Raw genomic sequence first — 24,645 nt, 5'->3', positions numbered from 1 at the left:
AAACTTCTGGGTAGAACTTCCCCAAAAGGGTGAAGTGCTCCCCTGCCCAGCTAGCTCTATGAAGAAAGTATACTATGATTCCTAGAACAGATTTTTAAAAGTCAATAGTATCAACATGTCAAATAGTGATTTCTTCCTAATACCCAGAAATAACCATTTAGCAACTGTGAGACTGAAAAATGTAATAATGTTATATAAATGTATTACTGTTAAATGATAGAAATAATTAGATGATTCTTGATCACATTTATATCTGAAGCATAAACATAAAACAGATTTTGTTACTAGCATGCCAGTAGAAAAATGAAGTTGGTTCAATAAGTGTATATATGCAAAAACATTTCAATTATATATCAATATTCTCAATAATCTCTTTCTGACAGATCTATGAAATAATTCAGAATACAACATCAATATACCTCTTCATTGTAAAGGCCAAGAAAAATAGGGTTTAAGTAGCTTGGCTATTCTATTGGATTTTAAATTAGTATCCATTAATGAGTTATTTAATTAACCTTAGTTAACTATTCTTTTTTTAAATTAACATTAGCTAATTTAATGTCCCCCAACAGAATGAGTCTCTTCTGGATGATCAACGTGAAAGAGAAACTCCACAAGTAAGAATTATCTCAGATATTTCACAGTGCTGGGGATGGTGTCATAATGGTAGTGTCCACCTTCTCCATGATTACTACAAAAATGAGTGTGTTCCAGCTGTAAATCAAACCCTGGGTCTACCAAAACTGGTAGACAGATCATAGGAGCCTTCATCTCATGGAAATGCAACCAGTTATTCAAATCGCCATCAGAATTCAATGGGCAGGAATAACTAAATTTCTATTGCTTAATGACAGCTATGCTGTCATTAAGTTGTGTGTAGTTTATTTCCCACATGTTTGTCGTACTGCTAGAACAAGCAAAACTACTGCATTGCCAGGAGTATAAAAATATTGCATGTACAATTATATACAGTATATAATACTTAACAATGACAACAAACATCTTAGTGGTTTTGGTGTGTAGTATACTATACTTTTTATATTTATTTTACAGTGTACTTTTTATATTTATTTTAGCATTTACTTAAATCTATATATATATATTAACTGTAAAATATCCAAGCAGGGCCTTCAGGAGGTATTCCAGAAAAAGGCATTATTATCATAGGAGACTACAGTTCCAGTTCTATTCATATTGTTGCTAGCAAAGACCTTACAGTGAGACAAGATATGGAGGTAGAAGACAGTGAGATTGATGATCCTGACCCCATATAGGCCTCAATGAATGCCCATGTTTGTGTCTAGTTTTTAACAAAAAGGACTAAAAAGTTAAAAAAGTTTTAAAATAGAAAAAAATGTCTAGGGACAGGCTTTGTGGCACAGCAGATTAAGTTACCACCTATGACACTGGTATCCCATATGAGAGCCAGTTCATGTCCTATTTACTTCCAATCCAGCTCCCTGCTAATGCACCTAAAAAGGAGTGGAAGATGGCCCAAGTACTTGAGCCCCTGCTACCCATGTGAGATACCAGGATGGAGTTCCTGCCCCCAGGTTTCCATCTGGCCAAGCAACAGCCATAGAGGCCATTTGGGGAGTGAACCAGTGGATGCAAGATTTCTCCCTGTCTCTCCCTCTCTCTATGTAACTCTGCCTTTCAAATAAAGTAAATCTTAAAAAGAAAAAAAGCATACATACCTTTAATTTGCTTTATAATCATAAGCTTAATGCACCACTAGTCATAATATTCAACAAAAAAAGTAGAAAGACCACTGTTCACAGGAATATAGACAAAAGCTATAAACAATAATCATATCATAAGATGCCAGCTTTGTTCTCACACATTGTTGTTTTGGTTTTTTTTTTTTTTTTGTATTCTATATTAACTGCCATGGTTATCTACTTACAAAGTATCTATGAAATACATGAACTCTGTTCTCTTTGTATTAATAAAAAGAAAAAAGAAATTAAAAAGTCTTCTAGAAGGATATAAAGAAGATTTATTTCTATAGCTATAGGATGTGTTTGCATTTTAAGTTATGTATTACTACAAAAGAGTCAAAAGTTTAAAAAAAAATAAGTTTTTAAAATTACAATAACCTTAGGTTAATTTACTACTGCACACACACACAAAAAACTTGTAAGTCTAGCATAGCCTAAGTGTCCAGAGTTTATAAAGTCAACAGTGGTGTGCAGTAGTATCACAGCCCTTCGCATTCACTAATCACTCATTGACCTACCCAGATCACAAAGCAATTTCCAGTCCTGCAAGCTCTACTCATGATAAATACTCTACCCAGATGTCCCATTTTTCATCTACTACCCCACATTTTAATTGTACCTTTTTAAATGTTTAGATACATTTAGAGACACAAATACCATTTGTCACGATGGCTAACAGTATTGGGTGCAGTAGCGTCCTATAAAAGTTTCAGTCTAGGAGCAGTAGGCACTACTACACACCTAAGTATGTGGTAGGCTACACCATCAGAGTTTATGCAGTGATACTGTATAATGTTTGTACAATGGTGAAATCACCTAACAATTTATTTCACAATGCTTCTCCATTGTTAAGTGACACAAGACTCTATTATTAAAATTAATTTCACCTATTTGTTTTCATGTTTAATATGACCACTAGATATTTTGTATAACATATATGGGCAACAATATGGCTTTTTTTGGATAGTACAGTCTAAAGAATCCTCATCAGATGGCAAGGATCCTTATCTTGTCTCAAGAAGCAGTGTAAGAAAGCCACGGGTGGTTAGCAACCTTGCAAGTCAGTATATGGTCCTGCAATGATGCAAGTAGGATCTTTTGAATTCTTGGTGCAAAGCTCTGTGACAGTACAGAAAAAAAGCTAATAAGTCAAATATTTAAGTTCATTATTTGTAAGAGTATTTTAAACTGTGTCTTTGAATGTATTCCCCTTCCTATTGTGTGTCCCAATTTCAATACTATGAAAGCTTTGAAGTAAAGTCTTAACCATCAATATATTGAGTCAAAAATCTGGCACAGTATATTCTTGGACAATTATAAATATTTCTGAAGTACTTGATTCCTTAATATCACTTTCATGGCAACCAAGAAAATACTTTCATTCTTATAATGTGTAAATGTTTCCCAATTTAAACTTTATTTATACACAACACACACACACACACACTCTGGAAATTAATCCAATCTAAAGCCAATAACATTTTTAATGAACTAATATTAAGAAAATAGTCTTGGGTGGAGCATATTGAGTTGCTCATGTTATTTAATATAAACAATGGAAATACATTGTTTAAAATGTGACATAACACATCTTTCTTCCATATTTTTGTACATAACAGAAAAAAATTTACATGCAAGATTTTTAAATTTCACTGGAAAGAAATTTACATGCAAATGTGTTTCTCAACATTTAGCATTCCCCTACCCTTAATCATCTATTTGTACATATTCATTGCCATGGTAACATTACATCATGACTCCAGAAAGAGTAACCAAAAGAAAACATAACCAAAAGAAAACAACAACAAATAATTGAGGGGTTCATAACCCATCAGCAAAACACAGTTTGTGTGAGTAAATCTTACATAAGCAAGAAGGCATAGAGACTTGAGATTGTAAAGATTTGATACATTTGCAGAATACCATTCCAGATTAATAAGGCACATAAATGTATGTAGTAGCTGAATTCTGAAAAAGACTACATAGTAGTTGGGTGTGGTTGTTTGAGTTTTTTTTTAATCATACAGTTTTCTTTTTTTATTATCCCTTCCAGAATATCCAATGCCATGCATCTTAATTTCTCATTTCATCTTGGAACATGAACTTATCATGGAATGAGCATATGGTGAGGAGGCATGCTACAATAATTTGCTATGCACTATCAAGGCCTAATCTTTTCTCATTTTACTGTATTTTTCCTTCCCCAAAGTATATCCCAAAAGAAGTGCATGACACACTCATCTCTACTCAACTCATCTCTGAATCCCACAAATCTTTGCAGTAGGAAATCTTGGGGTATTTTGCTTTTTTTTATTTCTGTTCTTTTTCTAATTATTAATTTCCACTTCATGAAAAATACTTTTGTGGTTTAAGAACTTCATTGAGGTAATGCCATACATGCCTTCAATGCACTTACGAAAAGAGACAGCTCAGATTTTCTAAAGGGAAAATAATGACCTCTCTTGTGTGGACATGGGTAACACGGCCAAGTGGCAGTGGGGTGTGGAGGGAGGCATATATCTTACATTTTCCTAGCTGCCATGGCTAAAATCTTAAGGTTGATTTTAGGACTTACCTGTTCTCACCACCTTCCAAAATGGCTACACTATATCACTGATTGTTCAGATCCTTTTAAAATTATTGACACGGTCTTTCACGTAATTCAAACTTATCTCTGCTCTTACACTGACAAAGGTCATTGTGCTGGGTTCACTAGCTACACTTAAAACAAGCCCTATAAAAGGCAGGTCAGAGACTCAGTTCCAGGTAAGCAAGCCACCACCACTTGAATCATTTTCTTAGACTGGGCCTTTCATTATACCCTGGCCAAGTGAGGTCATGGGGAGGTAAGAGAGTTGGATGATGCCGCACAAATTCAGTGATTCCTGGGAAAATAGCTCCCGGGAGAGAGTTATTAATTACCCTAAACTGCCAGCACCGTGGCTCAATAGGCTAATCCTCCGCCTGCAGCACCAGCATCCCGGGTTCTAGTCCCGGTCGGGGTGCCGGATTCTGTCCCGGTTGCTCCTCTTCCAGTCCAGCTCTCTGCTGTGGCCCAGGAGTGCAGTGGAGGATGGCTCAAGTCCTTGGACCCTGCACCTGCATGGGAAACAGGAGAAGCATCTGGCTCCTGGCTTCGGATCAGCACAGTGCGCAGGCCACAGCGCGCTGACCACAGTGGCCACTGGGGGGGTGAACCAACAGAAAAGGAAGACCTTTCTCTCTGTCTCTCTCTCTCTCTCACTGTCCACTCTGCCTGTCAATAAAATAAAATAAAATAAAATAAAATAAAATAAATTACCCTAAACTAAAGCAACACTAGAATTCTGATTATCTTGACTGAAGAAAAAGAGTAGTTTATAGTTACTTGGAAAAATAGCAACCACTAACCACTTGTAGCTATTAAATACTTGAAATATGACTAACCATATTTGATATGTTCTATATGTACAAAATGCACACCAGATTTCAAAGATCTAAACCCCTCAAAAGGAATTTAAAGAATTTCATTAGTAACTTTTATATTGAGTCTGGCATTGTGGTGCAGTGGGTTAAGGGTGCTGCTTACAGCACCAGCATCCCATATCAATGCCAGTTCAAGTCCCAGTTGTGCCACTTCCAATCCAACTACCTTCCAATGCACCTGGGAAAGCAGCAGAAGATGGCCCAAATGCCTGGACCCTGCAACTAATGTGAGAGACCCAAATGGAATTCCAAGCTCAGGCTCCTGGCTTTGGCCTGATCCAGCTTCAGCCATGATGGCCATTTGTGAACTCAGCCAACAGAAGGAAGGTCTCTTTCGATTTGTCTCTCCCTCTCTTCCTCTGTAACTCTGCCTTTTAAATAAACAACTAAATCTTTTAAAAAATGGCTTTTATATTATATGTTGAAAAATGTTTTTATATGTTGGGTTAAATAAAATTCTACTAAAATTAATGTCACCTTTTAAATACAACTCCCAAAATTTTATATTATATATATATATATGGACCTCATTCTATTTCAAGTGGATAATGTTCATTTAATGAATTCTTATTGGAGAGCAGGGATAATTTTCCTTAGGCTTGAAATGTATCAGCAGCAAGACCTTTCATCCCAACACATTGTTCCAACTCTAATTCGCTTCGACACCTTTCACTTGTTCAATAGTAACCCATATTCAGGTAAAAATCAAGTCACATTTGGGTTTCTTTTATGTTGTCTAATGTCATTCTGGCTTTTGTCTCCATAGTCTGAGCCTTTAGTAATTTCATACCTGAGTTGATGTAATTACCAAGTAAATTGCCTTCATAACTTCATGTTGTCCCTTTCTCAGTGTATCCTCAAAGCCACGATGAGAACAACCTTCTATCAGCCTGACTCTAGTTATGTTCTCCACTACTTTCAAATCTTCAGTGATTGCTTTTATCTGTGGAATGAAGGCCAAACTCTCAAACACATTGATTCTCAAACATTTTGGTATTAGGACCACTTTACAATTTCCAAAAAACTTGAGGACTATAATAAAGGGCTTATGTTTAAGTGGGGGTATATCCAATACATTAGAAGCTAGTTCTTTACTCATATTTAACATATTAAAATGAAAACTGAGAAAGCATGAAAATACAAAAGCATGCAAGTCACAGTCTGTTAGCCTTCAGAGCAATGACATCACTGTACAGTATGTAGCCTCCAAAACACTCCAGGATACACTTGTGGCATGGAATTGAAAAGGAAGTAACTTCTTTCTATTACTTACAGAAGTGGGTTTCACTTTGTGGATCCCACAAAGTTCTTGGCCACCTGAACCACCCCATGAACTACTACACTGGCCCATATCTACACTCTCTCCTACATGACCCTCTCCATTCCCATGACTGTAACTTGTATTTCTGTTATGTGCTCTGTCTGCCTTCTGAACACCAGATTTGTATGTCCTTCTGTCATCTCTGCAAAAGTATCCCAAAGTTAGTCAAAACCAACACATTTTAAACAGAACACAATCTCACTTATCTCAGTAATTGTCACCACTCAAGCCAGACATCTTGGTTTTTCTTTTTTTTTAAAAAAAAAAATCTATTTATTTATTTATTGTGTATTCATTTATTTGAAAGCCAGAGTGACACAGAAAGAAAGAGACAGAAAAAGATCTTCAATCTGCTGGTTCACCCCTAACAGACAGGACTAGGCCAGGCTGAAGTCAGGAGCCAGGATCTCTATCCAAATTGCCTCTGTGGTTAGCAGAAACTCAAGAACTTGAGCCATCATCTTTTGCTTCTTAGGCACGTAAGCAGAGAATTGGATTAAAAACAGAGTAGCCAGGACTCCAACTGGCACTTCAATATGGGATGCAGATGTTTCAAGCAACCCTTGCATTTTCTTTATGTCTTCCCTCTCCATTATCCATCACATCCAATTAATCAGTAGTTTCTATGGATTCTTTTATAAAAATCACTCCAATGTTTTACTTCTTTCCACCTTACTGCCGCTATTCTAGTTTAAATCACCACCTTCTTTCACTGAAATGCCATGAAAGCATCTTAACTGGTCTCCTTTTCTTGAGGCTCCCTCCCTTCTCATCTACTTGGGATCTTATCACAAATGTGATCATGTCTGTTAAGAGTTATCTAAGACATCAGGCCATATCTAACCCTGGCATTATTTATTATTTAATCTCTCCAAACTCCAGTTTTTCATCTGTAAAGTGAAGGTAATGTACTTAATAAACATAACTACCTCCTCTTTTTGCTGTTAGGGTTAAATGACAAGCAAAATGTGCCAAGGAGTGTCTGGTACATTGTATGTGTCAATAAACTTTATTGTGTTGGATTATGAGGGTGATATTCATGACCTTGATGTCACTATACATCAACTGAAAACTATTCCATAGCCTAAACTTCAGGTTAAATTCCAAACCTCTTTCTCTGGCTTAAAAGTCCATAAGCACCCAACTTCTGCTTATCAGTCCAACCTCATCTCATTTCATTTCTCTACCTTTCCTGCAAGCTGTCTCTTGCCTTCTTGTCTTTGACTATGGAGTCTGTGATTTTCTACATGAAATCACTCCTGTCATACCACCTAACCCACAGCTAGTTTCTCTATTCATTCTTCAGTTCATAAGTAGGAATCATTACCACAGGAAAGTTTCCTCCCACCTCATCTCCCATCAAAAAGTCTGAGAAACGCTTCTTCTTGCTTGCTACACAGCACTGACAACATCTGTAACTTTCCACAATGTACAAGGAACCTCAAACATTTCATGGAAGGTGGAATTTAAAATAAGTTCATTTTGGTGCAAAAAACATCTGAAATCCTCACATAGAAAGATCTTCAAAAAGTTTATGGAGGGGGCCGGCGCTGCGGCTCACTAGGCTAATCCTCTGCCTTGCGGCGCCAGCACCCCGGGTTCTAGTCCCGGTCGGGGCGCCGGATTCTGTCCCAGTTGCCCCTCTTCCAGGCCAGCTCTCTGCTGTGGCCAGGGAGTGCAGTGGAGGATGGCCCAGGTCCTTGGGCCCCGCACCCGCATGGGAGACCAGGATAAGTACCTGGCTCCTGGCTTCGGATCAGCGCGGTACGCCGGCCGTAGCGGCCATTGGAGGGTGAACCAACGGCAAAAAGGAAGACCTTTCTCTCTGTCTCTCTCTCTCTCACTATCCACTCTGCCTGTCAAAAAAAAAAAAAAGTTTATGGAGGGAGGTGGGCAGTTGGCACACAGTTACACTGACACTTGGGATACCCATATGCCATAACAGAGTGCCTGGATACAAATTCTAGGCCTGAGTCTAGCCCTACCTTTCATTCCAGATTCCTGCTAATGCACACCCATAGAGGCAGCAGGTTATAGCTCAAGTTTTTGAGTCTTGACATCCACATGAGAGACCAGGATTAAGTTCCTGGCTCCTGACTGGAATGACTCAGCCCTGGCTCTTGTGGGCATTTGGGTGAGTGAACCAATGAATCTCTCTCTCTCTCTCTCTCAATCTGTGTATGTGTGTGTGTCTTTCAAATGAAAATAACACAAATCTTTTTTTTTTTTTTTTTTTTTGACAGGGAGAGTGGACAGTGAGAGAGAGAGACAGACAGAGAGAAAGGTCTTCCTTTGCCATTGGTTCACCCTCCAATGGCCGTCGCGGCTGGCGCTGATCCGCACTGATCCGATGGCAGGAGCCAGGTGCTTCTCCTGGTCTCCCATGGGGTGCAGGGCCCAAGTACTTGGGCCATCCTCCACTGCACTCCCTGGCCACAGCAGAGAGCTGGCCTGGAAGAGGGGCAACCGGGACAGAATCCGGCGCCCCGACCGGGACTAGAACCCCGTGTGCTGGCGCCGCAAGGCAGAGGATAAGCCTAGTGAGCCGTGGCACTGGCCTCTTTTTTCTTTTTTTAAAGAGTTACTTATTTATTTGAAAGTCAGAGTTGTAGAGAAAGAGAGGCAGAGAGAGGAGACAGATCTTTCATCCGCTGGTTGACTCCCCAAATGACCACAACAGCCAGGGCTGGGCCAGGCTGAAGCCAAGAGCTTCTTCCAGGTCTCCTCATAGGTACAGGTTCCCAAGCATTTGGGCCATCTTCCACTGCTTTCCCAGTCACATTAACAGGGAGCTGGATCAAAAGTGGAGCAGCCGGGACTTGAACCAACACCCATATGAGATGCTGGCACCACAGGCACTGGCTTTACCCACTATACCACAGCACTGGCCCCAGTGTAAAACTTTTTTTTTCAGTTCATATAAATGCGTATTATAAAAAGGGTTGATTTAAAATTTATTTACACCAAAATAAATTTTAATTTAATTTTTCTATGAACTTTTTGAAATGTAGTTTTTATTGCAATCACTCCTCTTCACATTTCTGCCACCTAAGACTTTAAGTTTCCAGGGTAGAAGTTGTGTCTTCTTCACTGTCCTGTTCTTGGCATCTGAAATCAGCATGGAACATAATAATCACTCAGTAAATATTTGTTGAATGAATGAGAAAATGATCTGTGGGACGCTCGCTCAAACTGCTTTTCCAAGTATATTTTATCTTTCCCTCTGAATAAAAGAGTTAGCTTCACAACAGCAGAATTTTTGTAACCAAAAATTCCCCTCCTTTGTGTCTACATTGCCAAACCTGGGGCAGTAATTTGAGTTAAAGAAGTAGAGGTAATGCCAAAGCTGAGAGAGTAACCTCAGAAATGACCAGGGTGTATGTTAAGGACTCTCTGGCCAAGGAAACTGCAAATCTATGTCAAGTGAGATTTTTAGTTGAAGAAAATGCAAAAATGAAATCTGCCTTAATAAATTTAAGCAAAAATGTGCATCCTGAGGCAGGCAGCAGATGATGGCTCAAGTATTTGGGTTCTAGCCACCCAAATTGGAGATCTAAATGGAGTTCTGGGCTCCTGGCTTCAATCCTGGTCCAGTCATGGCTGTTGTGGGTACTTGAGATGTAAGCCAGTGGACAGAACCTCTCTGTGTCTTTCTCTCTGCCTGTCTAATAAAATGAAAATAAATAAATTTTTAAAAGTTTAATCAGAAGTTAAATTTATTAAAGAATATTAAGTAACTTATAGTGTCTCCAAAAAGGCTCAAGAACTAGGTTTGGGTTGTATAAACAGGGACAACGTCCCATATTCTTCACCAGAACTTGCCTTGGGGAAGCTACTGCACTGCCCCTGCATTGGGCACCATCAACACTCTGGATGATTCTTCGGGGACTTCCCCACCTGCTGCATTTGAACACTGAATATGGCTGTCTTTAGCCTCACCATCACTCAACAGAGGATTGGATATCAGGTCTTTTATAGAGATACTTAAAGGGTGAGGGATTCAGAAAGTAGAGAATTCTGCCCCCAGTAAGATAGATATTCAAAGGCACTAGAGGTCCTAAAGAAATGACAAGCTCAGATTCTAGTCTCTCTATTCCAGAATACAAGCAATTTGATTAATTGATTAATTTTACCAAAGGTATAGTCAGAACTTGGGGTTTCTGATCTCCTATAACCCATATTTAGCCACAATTTTGTCATGTTTCATATGCATCTATAAAATCAGCAAATGTAATTCCAAAGCTTGTTTTGTGAATAGAATTATTCAGGCTATTATGCAAATAAAATGTGTTATTATAACATAATGGGATAGTTATATTTCCTATTCACAAAACCTTTAATTAATTAGATAAGATTGGGGCCAGCACTGTGACGCAGTGGGTTAACGCCCTGGCCTGAAGCACCAGCATCCCATATGGGCGCCGGTTCGAGGCCTGCGCTCTCTGCTATGGCCTAGGAAAGCAGTAGAGGATGGCCCGAGTCCTTGGGCCCTGCACCCACATGGGAAACCCAGAAGAAGCTCCTGGCTCCTGGCTCCTGGCTTCAGATCGGCGCAGCTCCAACTGTTGCAGCCAGTTGGGGAGTGAATCATCCGATAGAAGACCTTTCTCTCTCTCTTTGCCTCTCCTCTCTCTCTGTGTAACTCTCACTTTCAAATAAATAAATAAATCTTTAAAAAAAAGAGATAAGATTATGAGAAAACTTTTTAAAACATGTATGTATGTATGTATGTATTCAAAAACTAGGGTTACAAAAAGAGAGGGAGAGACAAAGAGATTTTCCGTCTACTGATTACTGCTAAATGGCTTCAGTATCTATGGCTGGGCCAGGCCGAAGCCAGGAGGCAGGAATTCCACCTCAGTATCCTACATGTTAAGTGGCAGGGGTCCAAGTTCTTGGGCCATCTTATGCTGCTTTCCCAGATGCATTAGCAGGAAATTGAATAAAGCAGAGTAGCCAGAACTTGAACTGACACTCTGATATAGGATACCAGACTTGCAAGCAGTGGCTTAACCTGCTGTGCCACAATGTTAGCCCTGGAGAAAGTTTTTCTGAATTAAGAAGTTAGATAAGTAAAAGGAATAGATACTTATCACTTAGGTGAGAATAAAAGACTAGAATATGAAATACAATTAAAAGTATTTTGTTAAATTGCTCTCAATCTGAAAAATACTAGACCTTTGGTTTTTTTCTGTTATGATGATATCAGTTCATTTTCTGTTTCTATAACTGAATATCATAGAGAATTTATAAATAAGAAAAATTTATTTGGATCATGGTTCTGGAGGCTGGGAAGTCAAGTCCATCTGCTGAGGACCTACTGAGTTGGCTAGCCAAAGGGAGCTACTTTGATAACAAAGCCACCTTCCAGTAACCCATTAATCCATAAGTGGATTAATCCATTCACAAGAGTATAGCCTTCATGACCTAGTAACCTCTTAAAAGTTCTACCTCTCAAACATCATCAACATATTACGTTGGGATTAAGTTCCCAAGACATAAAATTCAAGGGACACATTCAAACCATAGCAGATGATAAATGAAGTTAATGCAAAGCTACTGGCTACCACATGACCTGTTTCTAAATGAAAGGGACCACATGTTTGGGTTGTTCCCTTCCATTTGCCAAGTTTTATTGCTTGGGAAGGGGAAAGCATGGAGGAGGGAAAATACATTCTAGCAGAGGTCTGGTTCTCCCAAGTTTTTCAAAACAAGATAAAAATAAAATGGAGAAAATGAAAAAGAATATAAATGGCAAATATCCTGAAAATATTTATCATAACAATTACTTTACTTTCTATCAACTCCAAGAAATCCAGTTTGTCCAAGGGTTGTTCTGGGCCCTAGAACTGGAAAAGGGAATGAAAAGAAAAGAACAATGATAGAATACATTACAGCATGAGGCTCCAGAAGTGCGAATTGGAGAGTGATAAAAAATCTCAGTAAAATCCCAACTCAGTTACTTCCTGTTGGCATGGACATGATAACTTTCTGCATCCTGCTGCCAAATAGGGTACTTATCTTCAAATAAAGACCCAAAATGTGTCTCTGCTTTTAGAATTTTATACTAAATCATTGTCAAACCACCCATTTCCTTTTAGATCACTCCTGCATCAAAATGACTACACAGCAACTGAAGTTTTGGAAGTTGGAGTATTATCTTTTGGCTGTTCCTCCATTGTGGAGAGATACAAAAAAACTGATACCTCTAGTCAAGAATTCTATGAGAATCAAATTCTGAAGAAACTCTGTTATGATTGAAGGAAAACCTCACCCAATACTTGATACATTTCTCAAAGTCAAGTTGGCTCACAGCTCATCACCACTCCCTCCTTAGCCACACAGGGCCAAAGGAATTGGAGCAGAGCCTTCTGGCCCACATTAAAATGGAAAAAACATGCCTCACTCCAAAAAAAAAAAAAAAAAAAAAAAAAAAACTTAAGTAACTTCAGCTCATTGTTATTATTTCCAGCTTCTCCTATTCCCCACCATTTTGTTTCCTCTCTTCTACACAATGGCTGCTAGCCTCCTATCCATTCCTCTAATAAAAACCAAAAAGATTCAAAATCATATGTTGATTGGTTGACGAATTATGTTTCCAAATGAACAAGATCCTGTCAAGTTGTCACTCCAGCCTGGTACTTATATATTGTTCATATAAGCTTATTTTGAAGAAAGAAAACCTATTGTTAAAAAAGACTTTGAGAAAACAGCGATCTCATTAGGGAGAAATTTCAAGGGTACAGGGAAGCTTGGAATTCCACTGTGAAGAGACTCTAAAAGCACTCCTGTAAAGGGATCATAATCTGCCTTAATGAAGTCATATATCTTCCAGAGTTTCAATGGACAGAATATGTCCTGGTGAGTAGAAGGGAATGGACAGATTTCTCAATAATCAACTCTACCATGACCACATGGGCACCGAGAGTGGGGACATGCGGGAACATGACTGGAAAAAAATGTTCACCATCTAATACTATGGCTCAAATGCAGGAAACAACTGTTCTCTGAGTTCCCAGTATTGGAGATGACACAGGCTTGCACATTTACACAAACTCCACTTAGAGCTCTCAGATAATGAAAAGAGAAACAAAACCAGATAGGGACAAATCACCAGCAATAGAGTTCATAAAATATAATTTGCTCATGCTTTATTTTGTTTTCTCCTAGAAAGACATTTCTTCCCCGAGCTCCAGGCTCATTTTCCTGTGTCCCAGGCTGCAGAGACCATCTTTAACTTGAGGGGGAAGCTGACTCCAGAGAGCAGCAGGCATTCCCTCTTGCCTTTCTAAAGCCCACCTTCAAAGTGTTCTCTCTTTTCCAAGAATCCTCCTCTTCACCACATGATTGACTCCAGGAATAGTCACCTCTTTTAACTGAGACCCCTCACCCCCCTCCCAACCACATATGTGTGGCCTTACCACTTCACAGGAGAACCACAGCAGAATACAAAGAGAAAAGCATCACAGGAGGCTCAGGCAGGCATGTACATGTGTGCACGCGCACATGCACATACCCAGTAGAGGCAGACACAATCAATTGCTTTACCAGCTTTATCTCTTTGTAGATGACTGACAAAAGTCTGCAATCAAAAGCACCAAAGATGAGTTATCCCTAAAGAATGTGGCCTGCCCATTACTTTGCTGCATCTGTTTCTTAAGAGGGCAAACCCAGAAAATCAGGTAGGAGCAGAGAAGTGGACAACCCTTGTTTTCTGCTTCTTCAAGTTTCTAGAACCTGTCACATTACAGAACAGCAACACATCTGGAAATTTCCCATGGTCTTAAGAAAAATGAAACTGAGAATAATGACTTTTCACACTCATAAATCTGAGAGATCAAAGTATCTAATAGCTCATGGCAGAGAAGCAGATAGAAAACTTGATGTTTGTTATGATTTGATTAAGACTGTTCCACAAATCCCCGAAGTCTTACATAACTTACAAGTTTCTGGGCTCATTAATACATATTTATAGTATATCAAAGCACTGTTGCTAATATCTTTCTCTTTTCATTTATTCCTTAAATGGAAAAGAAAGCACTATTATGTAGTCATCTGCATAAAAAGAGATATAAAAAGGAATATTAGCAGCAAGGTGATTGTTGGTTTTTTTTTTTTTTTGACACATGAGCCCCATTGTCCTCTCTTGCTAACAAAGTTTAAGTAAATTAACATAACTACTCAGAATATACATTGAAGTTGTTGTCAGAGTTCTGTGATACTCAAGGAGATAGACTTGGTTATGTTGTTTCAAAAGAGTAATCTTATTTTGCTGAAATCGCTGAACTATTGCCATCTCTTTAATGTGGTAACTATCTATGGTCAAATTACTACTTGAGTCTTTCTCCTTTCTCATGAAGTCTCACTAAGTAATGTTGAGAATTGCATTAAAATTAGCATAATCAGAATGATTTAAAGACATTGCATATTATAAGCATTCAATACATGTAGATACCAATCATCTTCCTAATTTTTCTGAAATTTGTGCTTCGAATTGATTTTCCCAGGGTCGACACTGTTGTGTAGCAAGATAAAGCTGGTGTCTGTAATGCCAGCATCCTATATGGGATGCCCCACTTTTGATCCAACTCTCTGCTAATGCTCCTGGAAAAAACAGCAGAAGATAGCCCAAGTGTTTAGGCCCCTGCCACTCATGTGGGAGATCCAGATGAAGCTCCAATCTTGTCCTGGCTCATCTCTGATGTTGTGGCCATCTAGGTAGCAAACCAGCTGATGGAAGATCTCACTTTCTCTGTCTCTCCCTCTCTTAAAAAAAAGAATTAATTTTCCCATAATTAATTAGAAATAATGAAATTAAATTTTGATAACTTCCACAAGATAAAATCATAAAACACTTTTTAGAGTGGGATTTTCTAGCTCATTCAGGAAGCTCATCATTTATTTAATTCCTTTTAATTCATGTAACACTGTACATGCATTATTTTAGGCACTGGCCATATAGTGTAAAAAAAGATGTTCATTTTTCATGGAAATTATATCAAACAAAAGAGAAAGATCTTTTTTTAAAGATTTATTTATTTGAAAGGCAGAGTTACAGAGAGAGAGGGAGAGAGAAAAAGAGAGAGATCTTCCATCCACTGGTTCACTCCCCAAATGGCTTCAATGGCCAGGGTTGGGCCAGACCAAAGCCAGCAGCTTCATGTGGGTCTCCCATGGTGGGTGGCAGCTGCACAAGTACTTGGGTCATCTTCAACTGCTTTCCCAGGTGCATGACAGGGGAGCTGAATCAAAACTGGAGTAGTCGGGACTTGAGCTGCCAGTCACATGAGATATTAGTGTCACAGGTGCATCTTAACCCACTGCACCACAATGACAACCTGAGAAAGAACTTAAACAAATACATAATGTGTGAAATTAGGCAAATGTTAGGGTAATATAGATATACAAGGGGGTGAAACTGTCAAAGGTGACAAGGAAGGCTCTTTTTAGGAAGTGAGTATTGGGCAGAGCTTGGGAGAACAGAAAGTAGTTAGGGCCCTGGGGGTGGGGAGGACTCAAGGGAAAAAAAGACAGTTGGCTTTGGAGAAAACCTGGAGAGGTCAATGTGGCAAGATATAGAAAATGCAAAAGATGAGTCGAAGGAGCCGAGCAAGCAGGTGTTTTTAGGCAACATTAAGGACTTGACTCCTAATTTTTAAAAGAATGGAAGCCATTGAAGAACTTCAAACAAAGGAATGATACAATTAGTCAAGCTTTTATTGTGGAGAAGGGACTGTGGCTAGGCAAGAATGGAATCTGGGCCACTGGCTGGAAGTATTATACAGTGCTCTGGCTAAAAAGGTTACTGGCAGGAATCAGTGTTGGCAGCAGAGATGGAAAAACAAGAATTGTGCCAAGGGAAGAGGAGGCAAGAAAGGAGTGGAATGATTTAAGTTACCACCGGGGTTCTGATACCTGCACTGAGTGGATAAAGATAACATTTTTTTTAACATTTTTTTAAACTTTTATTTAATGAATATAAATTTCCAAAGTACAGCTTATGGATTACAATGGCTTCCCCCCCATAACGTCCCTCCAACCCGCAACCCTCCCCTTTCCCACTCCCTCTCCCCTTCCATTCACATCAAGATTCATTTTCAATTCTCTTTATATACAGAATATCAGTTTAGCATACATTAAGTAAAGATTTCAACAGTTTGCTCCCACACAGAAACATGAAGTGAAAAATACTGTTTGAGTACTACTTATAGAATTAAACCACAATGTACAGCACACTAAGGACAGAGATCCTACATGAGGAGTAAGTGCACAGTGACTCCTGTTGTTGACTTAACAAATTGACACTCTTGTTTATGGCATCAGTAATCACCCTAGGCTCTTGTCATGAGCTGCCAAGGCTATGGAAGCCCCCTGAGTTCACCGACTCTGATCATATTTAGACAAGGCCATGGCCAAAGTGGAAGTTCTCTCCTCCCTTCAGAGAAAGGTACCTCCTTTTTGATGACCTGTTCTTTCCACTGGGATCTCACTCGCAGAATTCTTTCATTTAGGTTTTTTTTTTTTTCCAGAGTGTCTTGGCTTTCCATGCCTGAAATACTCTCATGGGCTTTTCAGCTGGATCCACATGCCTTAAGGGCTGATTCTAAGGCCAGAGTGCTGTTTAGGACATCTGCCATTCTATGAGTCTGCTGTGTATCTCGCTTCCCATGTTGGATCGTTCTCTCCCTTTTTGATTCTATCAGCTAGTATTAGCAGACACTATTCTTCTTTATGTGACCCCATTGGTTCTTAGTCCTATCATTATGATCAATTGTGAACAGAACTTGATCACTGGGACTAGTGATATGGCATTGGTACATGCCACCTTGATGGGATTGAAGTGGAATCCCCTGGTATGTTTCTAACTCTACCGTTTGGGGAAAGTCAGCTTGAGCATGTCCCGAATTGCACATCTCTTCCCTCTCTTATTCCCACTCATATTTAACAGCAATCACTTTCCAGTTAAGTTTCAGCACTTACGAAGAATTGTGTATTGATTACAGTATTCAACCAAAAGTATTAAGTAGAACAAACAAAAAAAGTACTAAGAGGGATAACATATTAAGTTGTTCATCAACAGTCAGGGCGAGGGCTAATCAAGTCACCATTTCTCATAGTGTTCATTTCACTTTAACAGGTTTCCTTTTTGGTGCTCAGTTAGTTGTCACCTATCAGGGAGAACATATGGTATTTGTCCCTTTGGGATTGGCTTATTTCACTCAGCATAATGTTTTCCAAATTCCTAACAGGGATCACTTTTCAGTTAAAATTTAAACACCTAAGAATAATTGTGTGTTAATTACAGAGTTCAACCAATGGTACTAGAACAAAAAAAATACTTTAATGGATAAAGTATTACATTGTACATCAACCGTCAGGACAAGAGCTGATCAAGTCTCTGTTTCTCATAGTGTCCATTTCACTTCAACAATTTTCCCCTTTGGTGCTCAGTTAGTTGTCGCCAATCAGGGAGACCACATGATATTTGTCCCTTTGGGACTGGCTTAGTTCACTCAGCATGATGTTTTCCAGATTTCTACATCTTGTTGCAAATGACTGGGTTTTGTTGTTTTTGACTGCTGTATAGTATTCTATAGAGTGCATGTCCCATCATTTCTTTATCCAGTCTACTGTTGATGGGCATTTGGGTTGGTTCCAGGTCTTAGCTATTGTGAATTGAGCTAATAAACATTAATGTGCAGACAGCTTGTTTGTTTGTCAATTTCTCGTGAAAATGAAATATTAAGAAGGAATCGAAATGAAACAACTAGTAGAACAGGAAACTGTGATAGTGACGAGAAATCATAATGAAGTGAAGCATTCAGTAGATCAAATGGCAAACACATTAGAGAGCCTTACAAACAGAATGGGTGAAGCAGAAGAGAGAATATTGGACTTAGAAGACAGAGCACAGGAAAGGATACAGTCAGACCAAAGAAAAGAAGAGGAAATTAGAAATCTAAAACATATTGTCGGGAATCTTCAGGATACTATTAAAAAAAACAACATTTGGGTTCTAGGAGTTCCTGAAGGCATGGAGAGGAAGAAAGGATTAGAAGACCTTTTTAGTGAGATATTAGCAGAAAATTTCCCAGGTTTGGAGAAGGACAGAGAAATCCTAGTACAGGAAGCTCATAGAACCCCCAATAAACATGACCAAAAGAGATCCTCACCACAACACGTTGTAGTTAAACTCACCACAGTGAAACATAAAGAAAAGATCCTAAAATGTGCAAGAGAGAAACGTCAGATTACTCTCAGAGGATCTCCAATCAGACTCACAGCTGACTTCTCATCAGAAACCTTACAAGCTAGGAGGGAATGGCGAGATATAGCCCAGATACTAGGAGAGAAAAACTGTCAGCCCAGAATATTATATCCTGCAAAGCTCTCATTTGTGAATGAAGGTGAAATAAAGACCTTTCATAGCAACTAGAAATTGAAAGAATTTGTTGCCACTCATCTAGCCCTGCAAAAGATGCTTAAAGGTGTGTTGCACACAGAAACACGGTCATCAATATGAAAGAAGGTAAAGGAAGGAAACCTCACAGAAAAAGATCACAGGGAATTCAAAGATACCATTTGCTCAGACAGGGAACACTAAGAGCAATCACCTTGGAAGTTTCTGAATTCCATTTCGGACCTTGAGTTTGAAAGAACTGTAAGACAGAGCTGAGGAGTCAGACGTTACATAGGTAGGTCCTGGATAATAGGGCTTAGAGAATTGGTATTGGCTAGAAGCAAATCTTAGAATTCTCCTACACAGAGGGTAACTAAAGTCAAAACCAGGCACTTGTTGAAGCTGTCTTGAAGTCTGCCCTGATGTTTTACAGTCTTCCAGCAAAGTTCAAAATTGGTTCAATCTGACTTAAAATATTTTCAAGACTCATGTTATATGGCAGCAAGGTTTATATCTTTAAGCAATTACTTATTGTAACTGCTTTTAAAAATCCAAAGTTCTTAGGGCAGGTATTCTTGGTAGCGGTTAAACCTCCCCTTGGGACACCCACTTCCCATATCAGGGTAGCTGGGTTCCAGCTCTACTTCCAGCTACCTGCTAATGCATACCCTGGAAGACAGCAGGTGATGGCTCAAGTATTTTGGTCCCTGCCACTCACATGAGAGACCCAGATGGAGTTCCTGACTCTGAGTTTCATCCTGGTCCAGCCCTGGCTGTTTTGCTGTTGCAAGCATTTGGGGAGTGGACTAGCAGAAGGGAAGTGTGTGTGTGTGTGTGTGTGTGTGTGTGTTCCTTCCAAATAAATTAAATAAATGCAATTTTTTTGAAAAATTACCAATAAATGTGAGTTCATCCTGCCCACTTGTAATAGAACTTTAGCAAAATCCAAAGTTCTTTCTGAGCAAAATGCTGATTGTGTACGTAGATAACATTGTATTGGCTAACACCTGTGCTGGTGTGTTGATCTCTTGACTGGGAAAGACTTCAAATTCAAGTACTCAAGTGTACATAAAGTAAAAAGAACTTTGTCCCTTATAACCTAGGATTTAAAGCATAAGGAGCATAAGGCTTTATTCATTTTTTTTAAAAAAGGCTACAATACAGATTTCCTAGAAAATTCAATAAAGAATGAAAGAAATCCATTTTTGCTTCAGAGAAGTAATTTTGAAAGAAGAGGGAAGTAAAATATATTCCCCATCAATTAAATAATCAGTAAGAAAGCTGTTTGTCATTGAAGTATTTTATGTCACTTTCACCTGCTGTATTGCCCTATCTGGGGATCATTTCCATGTATCTTTGAAGGTTAAGCTATTAGATATTTCTACAAGATTTCAAAGCTCTGCCTCTTTTGAAGCATGGAGTGATATAAGAGGAAGAGGAAGAAAAAGTTAAAGTTTTAACTTGAATTCCTCTTTTTGTTCCACAAAGAATTTTAGATGCTTTACAAGAACACATGGAAATTAAATACTATATATGAACTACTTTATATATAGTATATATATATAGTACACATATATATATATACATATGCATGTATGTATGTATGTATTCAGAACAAAGGGAAATACAAATTGGAGTAAATGGCTCTGACAGAAGAGAAAGTTAAGATGCAGATATGTAGGCCAAAGACTCCTACATAGGTACTAAAGTTGGATTGCAGATTTGAGTCTGAAATGTTGGCTTTTGAGTAAAGAGAAACACCATTATATTTTTTATGATACATTTGGGAAATATTTTCATTCTTCTAAAAGTAATTTATAGCTTGGGATTCTGTTTAGAAGACAGTTAAAGATATATTAGAGAATATACTCAAAAAAATCCCTAAAGTGAATGCAGCAGTAGATTTTGTACAGCTATTCCTGGTGGTGTTCCTTAATTCATAATTAAACTTAATTCCAAAAACAACTTAATAACAGCAATTCTGTGAGGTGAGGGAAGTGGAAGGAAGATGGTCATTGTGACCAATAATGTGGCTCTGCAATGGTGTTAACTCGGTCCAGAGCTAAAATGTTGACTAGCTGCATAGCTGCTGCTTGGCTGTTTCAGATGGGCTCTGCTAAGGGAATCTGATGAAGGCTACAGACTCCCAGAGACACAAACATTGCACATCTGCATGCACACACATACATATACACTCTCGATATCATATAAATTCACATAGTTGACAGATTCTTTACAGTGTAGGTTGGAATAGGAGATCTTAAGTGTCCATACGAAAAAAAAAAAAACCCACAGGCTGTATAAGAGAGTGCTTACGAATATATGCTGTAGCATCAAGCAGATCACAATTTCGTTCCCCACTCTGCTACTTGTTATCTATAAAGCTTTAAGCAAGCTATTTAATTTCCCTAAACCTTAGTTTTCTCATCTATAAGATGAAGTCAATAATCTTTTACCTCATAGCATTGAGGTAAAGATCAAGTGAGAATTAAATGAGATAATGCATAGGAAGGGCTTAGCCCAATGTCTTTGACATAGTAAAATTGTAATAGTAGGTATTAGTTATTACTAACTTAATTAGTAATTATTTACTAGCTAATGGTTGTGCTGTTTCTACTTGCCTACATAATTGAGAACATTAGTGAAGGGATAATCCAGCCACAAAACACTGTTTGTATGAAAATGTAAACTACTAGGGCTAGGGCCAACACTGTAGCACAGCAAGTTAAAGCCCTGGCCTGCATCACTGGCATCTTATAAGGGTGCAGTTCAATTCCCAGCTGCTCCACATCTGATCCAGCTGCCTGCTAGTGCACCTGGGAAAGCAGCAGAGGATGGCCTAAGTACTTGGGCTGCTGCGCCCATGTGAGAGACCCAGAAGAGGCTCCTGGATCCTGGCTTCGGATTGGCTCAGCTCAGGCTGTTGCAGCCATTTGGGGAGTAAACCAGTAAATAGAACACCTCTCTATCTCTCTGTCTCTACCTCTCTCTGTAACTCTGTCTTTCAAATAAATAAAATAAATCTTTAAAAAAAATGTAAACTATTTCTCTAGGAAGATCATATCCACAACTAAAGTATGAAGAACTCACGGGAAAGGCAAATGTGAGTTGGTTCTTTGTAGATGTACCGAATCACAGCCACTGCTCCCCACTCTCAATTTTGACTGGCATTCACGAGCTCAAGGCACATATTTGTCTTAAATGTTGTTTCTCTAAGAAACATGAGTGGCCATGTGGGTCATAAGGTTCACTGAGTTTTCATTGATCCAGACTCCACTGTTGACTCATAACTCACCTGATAGGTTCTTGGTTGGGTCATAGATATGTTAACATTAGAAATGACAGAAAAGTTCCCAGGTCAGTTACTGAGCTTCTTTAAAATCCCTTCAAAACTCCCAAATCCCCACTGCTGCTTCTGTTTTTGGAAACACTCACCTTCTATTCCTTAATAAGTTTTACCCAGTGCTTTTTACTGTTATTTTTTTCCTCAGACTGCTCATTTTGTCCTTTTTAAAGCTGATGTGTGCAATAATATTCTGTTTTGTTGACCAAAGAATCAGAGTAAATATTCAAATCTTTACTCCTCTTCATAGTGTTTATTGCATCGTGTTCAAAGATTCTTTTTGTCTATTGCAGGACATACAACATGGCTTCTTAAATTCTTTTCCCAATTCAGAACAATTTTGGACACTTGAATTGTCTTCCTCTATACAACCACGAGTTTATTGTATGACCACAAAAATTCAAAATCTTCAGGATTGGAAACCTTACAAAACCTTTGCAAAATTAGGTTAGAATGAAGAAAAACTTGCAGATCTCAGGGTCAGTAAGCTCTGTTTTCTGAAGCTTTGCCTTACTAATGTGTTAAACATGATGTAGTTCGAATAAAGCCCATCTCCAGTTCATGAATTGCTACTTTCTGTTTGCTTAAGAAGCATAATTCTGTTTTTAACTTTTAATATAAGTATTACATTCATGAATTTCTTAGCTCAAGTAATTATTTAACAGTCGGACAATATTCTCACTGCCACCAAACCAAGTCCCCTTAAGATACCTACAATAGAGTGAATATTTCCAGTACATACTATGGGTTAGGGGCACAATCTGATGCAGTCACACATTACCTTGTTTAACCTTCTCCACATTCTTGTGAGGATAACTGCCCTTCCCATTTCACAGGTGATGTAAACCTGCTGTTGCTCACTAAACAGAAATCTTAGATTTTTAACTCATATTTGTCTAGCTCTAAAGCCTGGGCTTCTCTGACTAATCAGGAAAGATCAAATTAATTTCAACAGAAACAACCAAAGAACCTTATAAAATTATGTAATTTTGAGTCCCTGAAGCTTCAAGCTCCACAGAACTCTGCAGAACCTGGAAAGCTGGCATGGACTCAATTAACGGTATCTATTGTTAGTTATGCTGCTTTAGTTTCTCTAACAGAACCAAGAACATTGGAGAAGAGGTTATTAATATTCAAAACAACTTGCAAATATGCAAATGTGCCTCTCTCTGGGAAGTGTTCCATAACCTTGTTCAGATTCTCAATGAGACTCTTAAACCCAGAAGGTTAAAAACCACTGGATAGATGCAAACACAAGTTAGCTTGCTCCATTTTTTTTTAAATGAAGGTTTTTACTGATGTCTGAATACCCCAGTCACATTTAAGAGCATCAGTGTGCTCAGGGAATGCATGTTGGTTTTATACATTGTTACTCTATATTCTGTAGGTCACTGAATGTCTCTAAGCTTTCTTATTGTTCAAATTACAAATACTTCAGACCATCCCATTTTTCACATTAAAGTGCTTCATCCATCTCTTAGCTTCTTGGTGTTCCCAAAGCCCATGTGATTCAAATTCCCAGCCACGTTTGAGGACAACTAGAAATTACAGAATGTCTCAACCTATTTACTAACTAAAGCCTCTTTGTTAATTAGTATCAGTTACTGGGCTGAAGCAATGAGATTTCTCTGAACTATATTTCATTTGCGCAGATAGTAAATGAGCTTTTAAATGGAATACATTTTATTACCACAATCAAATTCATAATAGTTACCGCTTTTGCACAACTTCCACCCTCCAAGTTGTTTATGTCCCAAAAATCTCTGATCATTAAGAATGCCATTCTTGGTACTGCCGACATGGCCTTCACATTCCTAGCCGTAGGACCTCTTTTTTAATTGGCTTTTAGATGTGATGCAGCACATACCATTTCTTACTTCCCACCACTCATTACCTGCTTCTTTCTGATTTGCTAGTTGCAATGTGTCTAGTCCCTTTGGATGAAATGCTATTGGTCCAACTCATTCTCTTTTGCCAGTGATTGGTACAGTGGTGCACTTGTGACATAATTCTGCCCAATGATATGTAAGGGGAAGACATCTGGGACTTCAGGATGAATCTTTCCTTCCTGATATGAGAATAGTGCTTAATTAGAAAGTTTCCTTTTGTCCCCACTCTCTACCTTCACACTCAGGAGACTTATGTAAGGAGGCAATGCTTGGAACAGGTAGTCATTCTGAGACCATAAAAACAGACAGGGCTGACCCAATGAGTTTGGCAGAAAGAGGGGCCGGAGCTTTGCCATAGGTGGGTAAGCCACCACCTATCTTGCTAGCATCCCCTATAGGCACCAGTGCAAGTCCTGGTTGCTCCACTTCCTTTTTTTTTTTTTAAGATTTATTTTTTATTTGAAAGTCAAAGTTAGAGAGAGAGTTAGAGCCCCAGAGAGAGAGAG

General features: G+C 38.7%; 2 long non-coding RNA genes across 2 annotated transcripts in view; one reads left to right on the top strand and one right to left on the bottom strand.

The window, feature by feature from the left end:
* Positions 1-1,860: 1,860 nt before the first annotated feature.
* LOC138848996 (uncharacterized) lies at positions 1,861-18,303 on the top strand. Its single transcript, XR_011387292.1, has 2 exons — positions 1,861-3,846; positions 12,609-18,303. It is a non-coding gene; the product is annotated as an uncharacterized lncRNA (long non-coding RNA).
* LOC127491608 (uncharacterized) overlaps positions 16,586-24,645 on the bottom strand; it is a 21,718-nt gene continuing 13,658 nt past the window's right edge. Inside the window, exon 3 of the long non-coding RNA XR_011387291.1 lies at positions 16,586-24,318. This is a non-coding gene — a long non-coding RNA (uncharacterized lncRNA). The remainder of the gene's footprint in view (positions 24,319-24,645) is intronic.

The sequence above is a fragment of the Oryctolagus cuniculus genome, chromosome 3 (genome assembly GCF_964237555.1).
Source record: "Oryctolagus cuniculus chromosome 3, mOryCun1.1, whole genome shotgun sequence".
In the NCBI taxonomy this organism is placed as follows: Eukaryota; Metazoa; Chordata; class Mammalia; order Lagomorpha; family Leporidae; genus Oryctolagus; species Oryctolagus cuniculus.
Note: the sequence above shows the minus strand (reverse complement) of the source record. Positions and strands in the feature narration are given on the sequence as shown.